Source organism: Musca domestica, unplaced genomic scaffold, assembly GCF_030504385.1.
Source record: "Musca domestica strain aabys unplaced genomic scaffold, Musca_domestica.polishedcontigs.V.1.1 33, whole genome shotgun sequence".
NCBI classification, from domain to species: domain Eukaryota; kingdom Metazoa; phylum Arthropoda; class Insecta; order Diptera; family Muscidae; genus Musca; species Musca domestica.
In genome coordinates, this window is record NW_026712312.1 from 8,424,664 (window position 1) to 8,440,577 (window position 15,914).

The 15,914-nt window shown below is 31.5% G+C and overlaps 1 long non-coding RNA gene across 1 annotated transcript; it reads right to left on the reverse strand.

The window, feature by feature from the left end:
- Positions 1–10,372: 10,372 nt before the first annotated feature.
- Positions 10,373–15,640, reverse strand: LOC101891808 (uncharacterized). Its single transcript, XR_225535.4, has 2 exons — positions 14,344–15,640; positions 10,373–13,356 (listed from the first exon to the last, which is right to left on the reverse strand). It is a non-coding gene; the product is annotated as an uncharacterized LOC101891808 (long non-coding RNA).
- Positions 15,641–15,914: the final 274 nt, after the last annotated feature.

Here is a 15,914-nt window from a genome sequence, read left to right on the forward strand (position 1 = left end):
TGAACTCTCAACAACTCAGTTATACTCTCAACGCATATTATACTCTCAACGCATCTTATACTCTCTATTTCTCATATTAACCCTCAACTTTTCATATGTTCGACGCTTTATATTCAATTCAACTCATCATACACCTCAACTTTTCATATATTGTTCGACGCTTTATATATAATTCGACGCTTCATATATAATTCAACTCATCATATATAATTCGACGCTTCATATTGAACTCTCAACAACTCAGTTATACTCTCAACGCATATTATACTCTCAACGCATCTTATACTCTCTATTTCTCATATTAACCCTCAACTTTTCATATGTTCGACGCTTTATATTCAATTCAACTCATCATACACCTCAACTTTTCATATATTGTTCGACGCTTTATATATAATTCGACGCTTCATATATAATTCAACTCGTCATATATAATTCGACGTTTCATATATAATTCGACGCTTCATATTGAACTCTCAACAACTCAGTTATACTCTCAACGCATATTATACTCTCAACGCATCTTATACTCTCTATTTCTCATATTAACCCTCAACTTTTCATATGTTCGACGCTTTATATTCAATTCAACTCATCATACACCTCAACTTTTCATATATTGTTCGACGCTTTATATATAATTCGACGCTTCATATATAATTCAACTCATCATATATAATTCGACGCTTCATATTGAACTCTCAACAACTCAGTTATACTATCAACGCATATTATACACTCAAAGCATCTTATACTCTCTATTTCTCATATTAACCCTCAACTTTTCATATGTTCGACGCTTTATATTCAATTCAACTCATCATACACCTCAACTTTTCATATATTGTTCGACGCTTTATATATAATTCGACGCTTCATATATAATTCAACTCATCATATATAATTCGACGCTTCATATTGAACTCTCAACAACTCAGTTATACTCTCAACGCATATTATACTCTCAACGCATCTTATACTCTCTATTTCTCATATTAACCCTCAACTTTTCATATGTTCGACGCTTTATATTCAATTCAACTCATCATACACCTCAACTTTTCATATATTGTTCGACGCTTTATATATAATTCGACGCTTCATATATAATTCAACTCATCATATATAATTCGACGTTTCATATATAATTCGACGCTTCATATTGAACTCTCAACAACTCAGTTATACTCTCAACGCATATTATACTCTCAACGCATCTTATACTCTCTATTTCTCATATTAACCCTCAACTTTTCATATGTTCGACGCTTTATATTCAATTCAACTCCTCATACACCTCAACTTTTCATATATTGTTCGACGCTTTATATATAATTCGACGCTTCATATATAATTCAACTCATCATATATAATTCGACGTTTCATATATAATTCGACGCTTCATATTGAACTCTCAACAACTCAGTTATACTCTCAACGCATATTATACTCTCAACGCATCTTATACTCTCTATTTCTCATATTAACCCTCAACTTTTCATATGTTCGACGCTTTATATTCAATTCAACTCATCATACACCTCAACTTTTCATATATTGTTCGACGCTTTATATATAATTCGACGCTTCATATATAATTCAACTCATCATATATAATTCGACGCTTCATATTGAACTCTCAACAACTCAGTTATACTCTCAACGCATATTATACTCTCAACGCATCTTATACTCTCTATTTCTCATATTAACCCTCAACTTTTCATATGTTCGACGCTTTATATTCAATTCAACTCATCATACACCTCAACTTTTCATATATTGTTCGACGCTTTATATATAATTCGACGCTTCATATATAATTCAACTCGTCATATATAATTCGACGTTTCATATATAATTCGACGCTTCATATTGAACTCTCAACAACTCAGTTATACTCTCAACGCATATTATACTCTCAACGCATCTTATACTCTCTATTTCTCATATTAACCCTCAACTTTTCATATGTTCGACGCTTTATATTCAATTCAACTCATCATACACCTCAACTTTTCATATATTGTTCGACGCTTTATATATAATTCGACGCTTCATATATAATTCAACTCATCATATAATTCGACGCTTCATATTGAACTCTCAACAACTCAGTTATACTATCAACGCATATTATACACTCAAAGCATCTTATACTCTCTATTTCTCATATTAACCCTCAACTTTTCATATGTTCGACGCTTTATATTCAATTCAACTCATCATACACCTCAACTTTTCATATATTGTTCGACGCTTTATATATAATTCGACGCTTTATATATAATTCGACGCTTCATATATAATTCAACTCATCATATATAATTCGACGCTTCATATTGAACTCTCAACAACTCAGTTATACTATCAACGCATATTATACACTCAAAGCATCTTATACTCTCTATTTCTCATATTAACCCTCAACTTTTCATATGTTCGACGCTTTATATTCAATTCAACTCATCATACACCTCAACTTTTCATATATTGTTCGACGCTTTATATATAATTCGACGCTTCATATATAATTCAACTCATCATATATAATTCGACGCTTCATATTGAACTCTCAACAACTCAGTTATACTCTCAACGCATATTATACTCTCAACGCATCTTATACTCTCTATTTCTCATATTAACCCTCAACTTTTCATATGTTCGACGCTTTATATTCAATTCAACTCATCATACACCTCAACTTTTCATATATTGTTCGACGCTTTATATATAATTCGACGCTTCATATATAATTCAACTCATCATATATAATTCGACGTTTCATATATAATTCGACGCTTCATATTGAACTCTCAACAACTCAGTTATACTCTCAACGCATATTATACTCTCAACGCATCTTATACTCTCTATTTCTCATATTAACCCTCAACTTTTCATATGTTCGACGCTTTATATTCAATTCAACTCCTCATACACCTCAACTTTTCATATATTGTTCGACGCTTTATATATAATTCGACGCTTCATATATAATTCAACTCATCATATATAATTCGACGTTTCATATATAATTCGACGCTTCATATTGAACTCTCAACAACTCAGTTATACTCTCAACGCATATTATACTCTCAACGCATCTTATACTCTCTATTTCTCATATTAACCCTCAACTTTTCATATGTTCGACGCTTTATATTCAATTCAACTCATCATACACCTCAACTTTTCATATATTGTTCGACGCTTTATATATAATTCGACGCTTCATATATAATTCAACTCATCATATATAATTCGACGCTTCATATTGAACTCTCAACAACTCAGTTATACTCTCAACGCATATTATACTCTCAACGCATCTTATACTCTCTATTTCTCATATTAACCCTCAACTTTTCATATGTTCGACGCTTTATATTCAATTCAACTCATCATACACCTCAACTTTTCATATATTGTTCGACGCTTTATATATAATTCGACGCTTCATATATAATTCAACTCGTCATATATAATTCGACGTTTCATATATAATTCGACGCTTCATATTGAACTCTCAACAACTCAGTTATACTCTCAACGCATATTATACTCTCAACGCATCTTATACTCTCTATTTCTCATATTAACCCTCAACTTTTCATATGTTCGACGCTTTATATTCAATTCAACTCATCATACACCTCAACTTTTCATATATTGTTCGACGCTTTATATATAATTCGACGCTTCATATATAATTCAACTCATCATATATAATTCGACGCTTCATATTGAACTCTCAACAACTCAGTTATACTATCAACGCATATTATACACTCAAAGCATCTTATACTCTCTATTTCTCATATTAACCCTCAACTTTTCATATGTTCGACGCTTTATATTCAATTCAACTCATCATACACCTCAACTTTTCATATATTGTTCGACGCTTTATATATAATTCGACGCTTCATATATAATTCAACTCATCATATATAATTCAACTCATCTTATATAATTCGACGCTTCATATTGAACTCTCAACAACTCAGTTATACTCTCAACGCATATTATACTCTCAACGCATCTTATACTCTCTATTTCTCATATTAACCCTCAACTTTTCATATGTTCGACGCTTTATATTCAATTCAACTCATCATACACCTCAACTTTTCATATATTGTTCGACGCTTTATATATAATTCGACGCTTCATATATAATTCAACTCATCATATATAATTCGACGCTTCATATTGAACTCTCAACAACTCAGTTATACTCTCAACGCATATTATACTCTCAACGCATCTTATACTCTCTATTTCTCATATTAACCCTCAACTTTTCATATGTTCGACGCTTTATATTCAATTCAACTCATCATACACCTCAACTTTTCATATATTGTTCGACGCTTTATATATAATTCGACGCTTCATATATAATTCAACTCGTCATATATAATTCGACGTTTCATATATAATTCGACGCTTCATATTGAACTCTCAACAACTCAGTTATACTCTCAACGCATATTATACTCTCAACGCATCTTATACTCTCTATTTCTCATATTAACCCTCAACTTTTCATATGTTCGACGCTTTATATTCAATTCAACTCATCATACACCTCAACTTTTCATATATTGTTCGACGCTTTATATATAATTCGACGCTTCATATATAATTCAACTCATCATATATAATTCAACTCATCTTATATAATTCGACGCTTCATATTGAACTCTCAACAACTCAGTTATACTCTCAACGCATATTATACTCTCAACGCATCTTATACTCTCTATTTCTCATATTAACCCTCAACTTTTCATATGTTCGACGCTTTATATTCAATTCAACTCATCATACACCTCAACTTTTCATATATTGTTCGACGCTTTATATATAATTCGACGCTTCATATATGGAGGGCTCACTGCTATACCGAACCAAGTCATGAAAAATAAAAAATGCCGAAATTAGTGCCAATGTCCCGGTATATGGAAACTCTGTTTACTCTATAAAGCACAATGTCAAAAAGTGTTTCGTTCCAAAGATAACGGTAAAAAACCTAAGTCAACGACTGACAATTTCGACTTTTTTCAAAGCAAAAATGAACCAAGTCAGTGTGTTTCACGTTGAATCAGTACTATTAGTGAGAACGTGTTTATTGTCGTTCAGTTTTCAGCAACATTAAAAAAAATCAGTGTTTTCTATAAATGGATAGTAATAATAGCAGCACTAGTGATTTTTCCAGTAATGGAAATGAGGAATATTTGCCAGCCCCAAAAATGATGAAAACGGAAATGACGAATTTTTTATGTGTAAATATTTGTTGAAACCATGGTAAAATAAGGAAGGTAAAGTCATTTCATATAAGCATATCCATCTCTGCATTTTCTGTAATTTACCCTGTCAACTTTCCCTGCAACGTTGAAAAAAAGAAACAAGTAAAAAAGCTGTAAGTTCGGGCCGAACTTTGAATACCCTCCAACATTTGGTACAAATTTTGCAATTTTCAAAAAATTTAAATCCATTAAAAATTCAGTTAAAATCTTAAAAATACCGAATGAAGCCGTATATTAGGGTCTATATGAAAACGTGGAGCTGCACATACAATTTGCTGTCATAGGCTGTAGTATTCATTACGAACTTCAAATACTTAATTTGAAATAGTTCCGGTAAGTAATATCGCTAAAATCATCAAAACACCGAATATCGGGGGACACCGTTATATGGGGGCTATACGGAGACGTGGACCTACATGGCCCATTTTCAATACCAAAAGTCCTACAGTCATAATACGCATTTGAGTAAATTTTTATCAACTTACTTCATTTCGTTCGGAAGCTAGAGTGATTTCCACAGACGGACAGACGGATAGACTGTTATGCTGATCAAGAATATATATACTTTGTGGGGTCTAAAATGTATATTTCGAGGTGTTACAAACGGAATGACAAACTTAATATACCCTCCATACTATGGTGCAGGTTATAAAAATGTAAACATATAATTGCATGACTTTACCATCTTTTTCTACCATAGTTGAAACCTTAAATTTTCCTTTGTCCTTGTTGACATTAATTTATTTTTTTTTATACCCTCCACCTTGGAAAGGAGGGTATATTAACTTTGTCATTCCGTTTGTAACATCCCTAAATATTCATTTTAGACCCCATAAAGTATATATATTCATAATCAGCATAAAATTCTAAGTCGATTTAACGATGTCCGTCTGTCTGTCTGTCCGTCTGTCTGTTGAAATCACGATACAGTCCACATTATTTGACGTAGAGCTCCAAAATTTAGCAGAGCTATTTGCATTGTGTCTAGGATGGTTGGTATTGAAAATGAGATATATCGGTCCACGTTCTGGTATAGTCCCCATATAACGGTACCTCCCGATATTCGGTATTTTGATGATTTATACCACATTTTTTCACGGATTTGTCTTAAAATTTGTATTTGTAGGTCATAGCGGGTCCCTGAGCGTGTGGCAAAACATTGCATGTACAGGTCCACGTTGTGGTATAGCCCCCATATAAAGGTACCTCCCGATATTTAGTATTTTAGTTTTTTTACCACATTTTTTCACGGATTTGTCTGAAAATCGGTATTTGTTGGTCATAATGGGTTCCAGCTCCGGTGGCGAAACATTGTAATTATAGGTCCACGTTTTGGTATAGCCCCCATATAACGGTACCTCCCGATATTCGGTAATTTGATGATTTTTGCCACATTTTTTCAGGGATTTGTTCGAAAATTGGTATTTGTTTTTCATAATTGGTTCCAGCTTCGGTGGCGAAACATTGCATGCATGGGTCCATGATTTGATATAGCCCCCATATAACGGTACCTCCCGATATTCGGTATTTTGATTGTTTTTGCCACATTTTTTCACTGATTTGTCTAAAAATTGGTATTTGTTGGTCATAATGGGTTCCAGCTCCGGTGGCGAAACATTGTAATTATAGGTCCACGTTTTGGTATAGCCCCCATATAACGGTACCTCCCCATAATCGGCATTTTAATGGTTTTTGCCACATTTCTTCTAATGTTTCTTTTACCCTAAAGTGGAGGGTATTAAAAGTTTGGCCCGGCCGAACTTAATGTTTTTTTACTTGTTTTTAAATGAATTTATTTTATTTTCCAAAAAATCACAATGGTTGTCAATTACAACAGATGTACACGCAGCTGCCAGCCGCTAAAGCAAAACATGACTCAAAATAAAACTCCGAAACTAGTGGGAAATTAATCGCTGAAGTGAACTATATTTAGTCATATAACGAACACCTTATTTTATTTTTTTGACTTGGTTCTCTTTAGCTGTGAAATCTTCAAATTTTATTCAGAGTAATAATGAACCAAAGTAGGTTTTTTTGTTTTTGAATATTTTTTTAGTAATATATTTAAATTATTTTTATTTTAAATTAATATCATTAGTTAATTTTGAATATAGTCTTTTACATTTTCTTTTGGTAGACTAAAATATTCCTTCCAGAAATTAATGGCAGTGCATTTACTTTACCTCTAAATATCTTCGAATTATGTTTTTATGACTTAGTTCGGTATAGCTGTGAGCCCTTCATATAATTCAACTCATCATATATAATTCGACGCTTCATATTGAACTCTCAACAACTCAGTTATACTATCAACGCATATTATACACTCAAAGCATCTTATACTCTCTATTTCTCATATTAACCCTCAACTTTTCATATGTTCGACGCTTTATATTCAATTCAACTCATCATACACCTCAACTTTTCATATATTGTTCGACGCTTTATATATAATTCGACGCTTCATATATAATTCAACTCATCATATATAATTCAACTCATCTTATATAATTCGACGCTTCATATTGAACTCTCAACAACTCAGTTATACTCTCAACGCATATTATACTCTCAACGCATCTTATACTCTCTATTTCTCATATTAACCCTCAACTTTTCATATGTTCGACGCTTTATATTCAATTCAACTCATCATACACCTCAACTTTTCATATATTGTTCGACGCTTTATATATAATTCGACGCTTCATATATAATTCAACTCATCATATATAATTCGACGCTTCATATTGAACTCTCAACAACTCAGTTATACTCTCAACGCATATTATACTCTCAACGCATCTTATACTCTCTATTTCTCATATTAACCCTCAACTTTTCATATGTTCGACGCTTTATATTCAATTCAACTCATCATACACCTCAACTTTTCATATATTGTTCGACGCTTTATATATAATTCGACGCTTCATATATAATTCAACTCATCATATATAATTCGACGCTTCATATTGAACTCTCAACAACTCAGTTATACTCTCAACGCATATTATACTCTCAACGCATCTTATACTCTCTATTTCTCATATTAACCCTAAACTTTTCGTATGTTCGACGCTTTATATTCAATTCAACTCATCATACACCTCAACTTTTCATATATTGTTCGAAGCTTTGTATATAATTCGACGCTTGGAAGTTGCCTTAGAAGTGAAATTTGGAGAATTTTCAATTTATTTCAAGAATAGAAATGACGCAATAGAAATTCGACAAAGTTCATGAATATAATACATTTAAAAAGCTGGCTTTCGGCGTGCTACCTATTGTAACGCTTTATAAAGCTATGAACTTAAAAAAAAAAAAGACTATGGAAAAATCCGGTAAAATGTTTTCCAAGTTTGAAAATGCGAATAAAAAAGCAGCAGTAGCGATTTGCGAAGCTAGAGCATTTCTATGGGACTAACTAGGTTTTTCTTTTCTTCTAAATATTTATCAAAAACAGAAATAAGATGTAATATTGTCGGTACTACTGTGAAATCTAATTCTTTTTTGAATGAATTAGTCGTTTAGAGTAAAACATGTCAATATCTTTTGCTAATTTTTCTTTCCACATTTTTTATGCTTTTTTGGATTGTTCAAAATCTACGATGTAAAAATCGCAAAATTCTGGTTTTGTTTGATTGAAAAATCGCAAATTCTGATTTTTGTTTGATTAAAAAATGTCAAAATTCTGGTTTCGTTTGATTTTGTATTCGCAAGTATTTTTTCTAATGCGAAGGCTTTTTGCTATGTCCTTGCAGAGATAAAAATATAGATAATTGTGGATTTTAAACAAACAAGTTTTTGTCGCTTAATGATCAACAACAAATATCATGTACAGAGTTTTAAGGAACAACGATCTCTTAATTTTTTTGTACAAAAACATCATAATATATTTGAAATAGCTGTGTTTTTAAGATTTTCATTTATCGTCTCCGACTTGAATTCAGAAATTCATACTTCGTGAATTAATAACCAATAAACGGTATTTAGGTTAAGTTTTTTTCTTAGCCAAACGCTAACGCAAACGTGGACCGCTAATTTTCCTAAAGTAGATTTTTTCAAATAAATCACACTTAAAAATGAATCCATTTTATGGTCATTTGCTAATTGTATGTTATATCAAGGACAGCCTTTATAGTATTAATTAAATTCTATATTTAACGACTTGATGATTCCCTGAATATTTTTGGGATTATCCATAAAAATATTTAAATATAAAACCGAATCACAATACCCTCTGCTTTTGTTGAGTAGCTTTACACAACAGGTATTTTTAATTTGAGATTAGACTGTGTGAAAAAAAGAGATGTATATATAACTTCTTCTAGCAAACTTTTCGGCATTTTTACCTAAGCACACATTTGGAAGGTTCCTACGATTGGAATAAATTTATTAAAGCATTTGAATATGGAAACGTTCAATATTTCTAGGTTCTTTTTGTGGTGGTATTTTTACATTTTTGTATTTAAGAAATACAATTTAAAGTCCTAGGGGACAATGGCTAGTCAATTTCGTTTAAATTGCAAATTAAAGGACATTTTCTCTTCAGATATGCTATCCAGTTTTATGAAGGATTGCTTGTCTTACTACTTCATCTAAAAAAATCTGACTACATGAAATCTCAATCGATATATCTGTTTTCTTAATTCGACTATTTAAATGAAAAAATTGTTTGTCAAAAAATGCAAATAATTTGAAAACAGCTATTAATTTGCTACGGTAAAGATTTGCTTCCAGAACTTGAGACGAACTTGGAAGGCTTCTGGTGTTTAATTTATTAATTTTCTTCTCAATTTGACAAATTTAAAAATGATAAACGATTTGTGGAAACTGAATGTACATAACTAACCCTCTGACAGGTTTTGTTTAAAAAAATTTGTAAATTCTTGTCTGCTCAAAAAATTCTTGCCTTTCCCATAATTTCTATTGCGCCATATAAATATTCTTCTAATAAATCTATTGAAATTTATAAAAAAAAAAAAAATTAAATTGTCCCGAAAACCTAGTGAACCTGTTCTTTTTGCATTTTTGAATTTGAAAAATATTAAGGAATATTTTTCATATTCGGGATGATAACATTTATGTTTAATCTAAAGCTAAAATATCTAATTTTTTTACTCTTTTTACTTTGATGTTGATAGTCTTTGTAATAAAATGTAGGTAGCCATGTAAATTTCCTAAATCTTAGACATTATTGTCTCTTGTTTCTGCAAGTAATCGTAATTCCTGTGAACCATACCAATATTAGTATGTATAAGTCTAGATAAAACTCCTTTATCGAAAGGTAACTTTTCTAATATTGAAATTCGTTCTAGTTTATAGAAACTACTTCTAAAAAAAATAGCTACTGCGACATTTATATAAATCATTTCAGATTTCATTTGAAATTGTTTTTAAAGTGGCTGTTTCGAAATTATATTTTGTACGCATTTCATTAAATAAGACCATTTTTATATATCAATTACGCATTTGAACGCATTTTCATAAAAACCATTTTGAATATTATCTCTCGTTGACCACCTAACTCTGATTATTCTCAAATATAGTATGGGGTTTCTTGTATCATGAACGACGCAATTTTTGATTTTATCTGATACCCAATTAATTTCGTCAATTTTTATTAAAAATATTTATCGTACTTTGTTATTTTCTCGTTTTGTAATTTAATTTCGATGATTCTTAAATGTTGTATGGAGTAGTTTTCTTATTCATGTACGACGCAATTTTTGATTTTATATGATACCTAATTTTATCAATTTTTGTTTTAAATAATTATCGCTTTATATGTTCTCTTCTCATTTTATGTGTTTTTCTTTGTATTTTTATAATTGTATTCGAAATTTTCATATTCCTCATTGTGAGATTACCATTTTAGGTTGAGTTGCGAATTTTGTCTGAATTTTTGTATTTTAATTCGACGACTTCATATACTCTTTACACGCACCCTATTTTAAAAACCCTTCTTCGTTATTAATTTTTCGTACTTTTCAGTTTTTCATTTTTACTATAATTTGATATCGCAGCTACGATTTTTAAATTATAACCATAAATAGTATTTATATTCATTGTTCTAATTTTCATTATTAATTTATATTTCGTTGACTGAGCGTTGAGATACGGCGGGGGTATTACTTTTTTACTCTTTTATTATTCAGATTACTCATATCATTCAGAGATATTATATAACCAATACGATTCTCAAATTCTTCTTTTGTATTTTGATTTCAATTGTGCTTCATTTTTAATATTTCTTAAACTGTTTCAAGTTTGAAATTGTTAAAATAATGTTTGTTTTTGTTTATATAATCTGTTAAAATTTTAAAATGAAATTCCCTACCTACACTGTATTTTGACTTATCTTCTAAAATTCTACTATTTCTATAATCCTTAAGCTGCTGTTTCGTAGGCATAAATATAATAAAAAAATATTTACTACAACTATTACTCACTTTGTATTGAAATACGTGTAAAGAACGCAGGTTCGTACGTTAATATAACGTAGTCACACATTACGTATCAATAACGACGTAGTTTTAATTCGTTCCTCTTTTCACGTTGTTCTCTCTATTTTGGATGGGAATACTGTAAAGAAATGGCTGTGGGGGGAAGGAAGAAAAAGCTTTGGCTGGCTGTACCCTACCGCCGTCTCCTCTATTGATGATGATCGAGAGTATGAAACTCGAAGCAATCACAAGGGGAACGGAGTGGTGGTGGTGGTGTAATAGCACAAAGCTGATTTTTTTTTTTGTGTTTTGAAAGGAAAAACAATTTTTGATAGAGTTGGTTTTTTAGAAAAATCATATTCTCATATATTTATTTCAAAAAATATTTGGTTTTTTCATTAGAATTTCTTCTTTTTTCTTTTGATCTTTTTTTGTAAATCTTTTTTCTTTTTTGAAATATTTTTGTTTTGTTTTTTTTTTCTGGAGAGATATTTTTAAACAAGAAAATGAGGGGCATATAATGTTGATATTAATTATATGTATTATAATTTTTTTACTGAAGAATGCTTAATAAATATTCTAGTCACATAGCTGGAGGAACAAACGTTTGAAGAAATAAAACTAAAGACAACTTAAGGTTTACATTGTAATCATAATAAATTTGTAAAAAAAAGAACATGTTAGATATACTCTAGACACGTTGGTGTTTTATTAATTAGTAATAACAAATTATTATGTGTAGATGATAAATCTATAAAACACTTAACCCTTAGGTTGGCATAAGGGAACGAAGTTCTTTTTTATGGGTTTATTTATTTCTAAATAACGTTGTTTTTTACTAAAGCATTATCATATATCAATCAATCTACATTTTCTTTTAGTTTTTTTTAGACAAAAAATATTTTTTAAATATTCTAAACGCATATCTCTCAGATAGCTCTAGCAGTTTCAGATCAGTTGGTCGTGGGGGTAGTAGGTTTTCAATGCTCATTCAGAGTCTGAGTGATGTGTTTGTTTCTCTCTGTGATAATTATCTGCCTGCCTGATAGATAGATATTGATTATTCCTTTAATTCTCTCTCAGAATATTTTTCGCTCGGATATATTTCATAAACGCAGTGTAATTTATTCTCGTACACATTTCGCATTCATTACACATTCATACTCTCTCTCTTCTTTCTTCATGAAATTCATATTCAAATACCATACTTTTACTCTCATCATTTATGATTTGCGACAGATCTCAGATTGTGTAGATGTGATTCGCTTCATATACATATACATCGTGTCTACACCTCATGTACTCTATTATATATAATATATGTACACTCAACTCTAGCATAGCAGTATATAATGTAACCACAAAATCGCAGTTTCAATAATTCGCAGTTTTCTTAAAGATGAGATGATTAAATCGGTTGAATTATCTACGCCTGAATTAATTTCTTTCTATTGAATACGAAAATACGTTGTCACGGCGACGAGACGAGACGAGAATTGGACGGACGAGATATTCCGAGCAAACTTAGCATATATTACAATGATAAATTTACACGACGCCGCCCATTATAATAACCACATATAATTTCGCTAAATGATTTAAAAAAGAAAGGCATATTGTAAGTTTCAAAGAAGTAGTAGTAGTAGTAGAATGGAGAGATAAATAATAAAGAGATCTTATTTGCAATATAAATTTGTAAATATAGTAAATATAGAAAATACGCCTAAAAGTATGCTTTAATATTGGAGGGAGTCGAAACACATATAAAGTGAAAGACAACACAAATATGATTGGCAACGTTTGAATGTTGCAACTATCAATACTCACACAAAAAGTGAGATGGGGATTAAGAGAATGCGCCAGCAAACAAATTTCTGTTATACAGAAAGAGATGGAAACTTTTGGGTAGCCCACACTTGACGAAGGCGTTGCCAGAATTGACAATATTTAAGACAGCATGGAAAAATATTAGATGCTACGCTACAGAGGATTAGGTTTGGGGAAACAAAGCTATTTGTATTCTGGGCTGATTTCCATTAAATGAAGACAGCATAAAGTTCTGGAAACTCCAACATGCTTGTTGAGAAAAAAAAAACTGCTGGAGGAAAAAATGATGTATGGAAGTCAAACACAAAGATTTGTAATTAAAAATAAATACACTGCGTTGCAGAAACAACGCACAAGTAAAAAATTAGGCGCATGGCAAGTTTTTGTGATCCCCCAGTGTGATTTTTTCCAGAAATTTGATATACACACTTGAAATTTGTGGTATATATGGAAAAATTTGGACAGAAAATATTTTGTAGAGACTCCAGGAAAATCTTGTCAACATTTACAGTTATGAAATAGTTAAATCGATTTACAAAACAATGAGTGTAGAATTTCCAATGGAATGTTTTACCAACACAAAGACATCTTTGGCATTACGCCATATTATGAAATTGTTCCTCACTAACTACGCAGTTAAGGTTATTTTTTGCAAATTGTTTATAAACAAGAATGAACATACTTTTTTTTCGTATGCAACAACAAAAAAAAAAATAGGTATATATAATAGTAAAAAAAACAATGCTTACGGCTTACGTTTTGACAACCAAAGCTCCGCTAAGGAAAAGCTAGCTAGTCATAAACCCAAGACACACGACACAACTTCAGGAAGAGACCGATTCATCATCAAAACCACAAGGTCGCTGTGTTCCAAGCCTACTCAGAGAAGTCAACAGCCATTTCTTGCTAGATTCCCAAAACTCTTTCTCTCTTTGCCTAGATGTTTCATCCTCGCAGCTCTATCAGTTTAGCCATTAACACGAATGGATTCCGCAAAATTTTACTTCAAATTTCTTTCCCAATTTGCAAACAGCATTTCACAATATTTCTGCTCTCAACTATTTCTTTATCAGCCTATTTTACTCGAACAACAATATTCTGCTTCTTTTGATGACTCAATGCGATTTACAATAAAACGCTTGACAATAACGGGGAACAATACAGCCATTTTTACTTTGGCAAAAACCACACTCTTGTTTTCACACAGAATACACTTTTGGTATTACACTTTTACAACTAAATAATATTCCACTTCTTTCCGTCTCCTAGACAAGTTTACAGCAAAATTTCAAAAATACAACTGATACAGTGGCCAGCTGCTCAGCGGTATTTATACTCTATCGTGGCAGCTGGCAATATTGGAATACCCAGGAAATTTCCATTGACCCTCTCTAGCACATTCGATTGTCGTTGGCAATCGTCTGGTTGTTTCTGTTTGCTCATGCGTGTTATCTCTTTCCTTTGTTTCGAGTGTTATAAACTGTTATAACCCAAAGGGGGGTAAAGAGAGAGGATTATTATTCCATTGTTTTGTGGCTGACAAACCACATTTGGAAATGGATTTCTCAGTGGAAACCTAGGAAAAATCTAGAAAACCCGTTATGAGGAATTTTCCAGGCCCCAGGGAAAACATGGAACAAGATATTCCCTACAAAGGGCAAAGATGCTGGTTCTGGAAAAAGCCAGACGTTGGCAAAAACTACCAATGAATTAGCTATGTTTGTGTGTGTGAGTGTGTTCATGAGAATCAAAACAAGAGAGACCAGCTAATGTTAATTGTTATACAAATTTAATGACAGGGACAGGTATACGTCAAAGCAAACATTCACTCATAATTGCCATATTGTGAAAATGGCAAATTAGTGTGGGATAGGAAAAAGTGAGGTGGACGGGAGGTAACAGTATATTTGCTTATTATTTTTTCTTCTACCAGTTATTTTTTTAACTACACTTGTATTTCGTCAAATTACAAAATAAAATTATTATGGCATGACAATTTAAGTCTTTTTCAAATGTTCCACTTTCTCCAATCATTAGAAAATTCTGGACAAACAGCTTTCCAAGAGAAACGTCATTACATGTAAACTATTACATACATACAAGGTTCTCAAACATTTACGAATAATTGTATGTCGCTCTCCATGGAAAACGTCCAATGGACAATTCTAGAACTCTTGCCAAACAGGCAGCAGCGAGAAATGTAAACAAACCCACGATTTCCTTTTTTTTGCAATCAGTGCACGTCATTGAATATTTTTTTGCAAGGAACAGTGGTACAAGCACAATTTTTTTTTCTTAATATCAAATGCGTAGTAATATC